Source organism: Chinchilla lanigera, unplaced genomic scaffold (genome assembly GCF_000276665.1).
Source record: "Chinchilla lanigera isolate Chin_1 unplaced genomic scaffold, ChiLan1.0 scaffold00081, whole genome shotgun sequence".
In the NCBI taxonomy this organism is placed as follows: domain Eukaryota; kingdom Metazoa; phylum Chordata; class Mammalia; order Rodentia; family Chinchillidae; genus Chinchilla; species Chinchilla lanigera.
This window is the reverse complement of record NW_004955482.1, coordinates 5,050,794-5,053,207: the sequence shown is the minus strand read 5'-3', so window position 1 is coordinate 5,053,207 and position 2,414 is coordinate 5,050,794.

Here is a 2,414-nt window from a genome sequence, read left to right as displayed (position 1 = left end):
CAGAGAGGCACAGGGCTGGGAAGAAGAGTTCAGCGGATATTGAAAGTGTTACCAGGCAAATCGTAACGGAGATCAAGCCGTGTCTGGGCAAACCGGAAAGGCTGGGGATGGACTTGCTGGGTTCCCCGCAGCACATGCAATGCCGGCGGGACTCGGTGTGTGTCGCGTGTGTGGTTCTGAAGGCCCATGCTCCCCGAGCACGCGCACACCCTGCTCTGACACAACCATCTCAGTGTGTTCTTCCCTGCAGCCCGGTTATTTCATTCCCCCCTGTGCACAAGAGTTGTATTCAGTGAACCTATAGGGGAAAAAAAAAGCAAACATATAACTTTTTCCATAAAGAAACATGTGGGAGGCGGGCTCTGGACTGTGGAACATGGCGGTGTTTTCTATCACGTCTCAGATGCTTTTAACTTATGGCGTTGTCTGCGATGGACGTTCATTGAGCAACTGCTAGGTACCCAGCACTTCCGGGTGTGGGGCGTCAGTGTGACGGAGACAGACTCCTTCCACCATGAAGTTGCCTGCTAGGGTAGAAGACACGAAAGGACAGCCCCGTACCTGCAGGAGGTGACACAGGCCGTGGAGACGGGGGATCAGTGAGCTAAGAGGTCAGATTCTCCTCAAGGTTGGCAGCTGCCCCCAACAGGGAGAAGGTTCTGGCCGTGGGTTCCCGGCTTCCCCTCCGATTAGGATGGAGGCATGGGAGGGCGCCGTCTCTCCCCGGCCCAGCCCTGAGCAGGGATCTCAAACTTCTAGATGCGCCCTCCACCCAGCAAATGTACGAAGCATGGAGTCTGAACCCTGGCGTCTCCCTCGGCTTGCCTTTACTCTTGCAGCTCTGGAGTTTCCTTGTACATTAAGAAGCCCCGGGAAAGTATTTAACAGGAGTACTTGGTTATTTTTCTTTCTTTCTTTCTTCTTTCTTTCTTTCTTTCTTTCTTTCTTTCTTTCTTTCTTTCTTTCTTTCTTTCTTTTTCTTTCTTTCTTTCCTTCCTTCCTTCCTTCCTTTCTTTCTTTCTTTCTTTTTCTTTCTTTCTTTCTTTCTCTCTCTCTCTCTTTCCTTTCCTCCTTGTACCTTCTTTCCCTTTGCCCTATTTTTCTTTGTTTGGCTTTTGAGCACAGACTTCCTACCCGCGGCGATATTTTCCCCCGTGAATGTCACCAGGCTAAGTAAGCTAGAAAAATAGTAGTAGGAAATTGTGCGGGTGGCCAGGAATCAGAATAAACAGCAGCTTGAGGGCCTTCCAGGAGCAGCGATGTCCCCCGCGCTGACCTCGCGGTGTCAGCAGATCGCTCTCCAGCCGGGCGGGCCCTTTCGGCCGGGGAGGGGAGCCGAAGTCCCTCGGGGTGGGACGTGGGGATTCCCAGCGCCTGTGCTCGGGGGAACAGGGAAGGAGATGCACAGTGGGGACCCGGAGCCAAAATTCACCCAGCGACACTGAACCTGGCCTGGCTCTGAACTTGGGAAAGACACTGATTTAAATTTCCAAGGATTAAAAGAAACACACAGAAATGGCGGTTCAACTGTGGAACATTTTACAAAAAAAAAAAAAAAAAAATCAAAACTTCTTTTGAACCAAAGAATTGCAAAAAAAGTCAAATGTGAGGGGAAGAATGTCTTTTGTGCCCTAAGCAAGTTTTTTGGCAAAAACAAAATATGGAAAGTATTTTGTCATTTGTTTGCTCTAAGAGTCAGAGCACAGCTCCCAAACCTGGTCAAATGAAGACTGGAACGAGCGGACTACGTGTTTGTGGTTTCCGAGTCGCTTTGCTGTGGGCTGCTGCAACAAGCAGTCCCCAGCTCAGGGGCTGCCGCCCAGCGGCCAGCAGGGGGCGCTGTCCCCGCGGTTGCCCCAGCAGCGGTGGGCGCCTGGAGACCGAGCAGTTCAGCGGGAGGCTGGAAGGGTACGCCGTGGGCACGTGCGTGGGCCGTCCCCTTCCGGCAGCCAGCGCTCCGCTGCCGGCCACCCCGTGCACAGAGGCTGGGGAAGACAGCCGTGCAGTTCCTGGGGGACGAGGAGGACGTGAGGGCCACCGGGCATCGTTAGTCTTGTCCTGCGCTCCCGGCTCTTGCCGCAGGTGTCTCTGTGCCTCGCTGAAGCTTGGCTCCTCTCACAGCCAGCGCTGTCTGAGTGACTTAAGCGGCCACTGCGGACGTGTGCTGAGGCCTTACACCTGACACCACACGGTGAGGTGAGAGCCCCACCTCCGAGGAAAAGAGGGACCCAAAGGGTCCATGGCAGGCACCCCAGCTTGTCCCAGCATGGCGGGTGACCCCTGCTTCTCACTGAGCCTCCTGGACTCAGTTTACCAATGTGTACCCATTTGTGCAAAACAATTCTCCAACCTGAGTGAAAACTAAACATGGCTGATCTTAGAGACGTGGTCAGTTTGAGACCCCACCTGGCTAC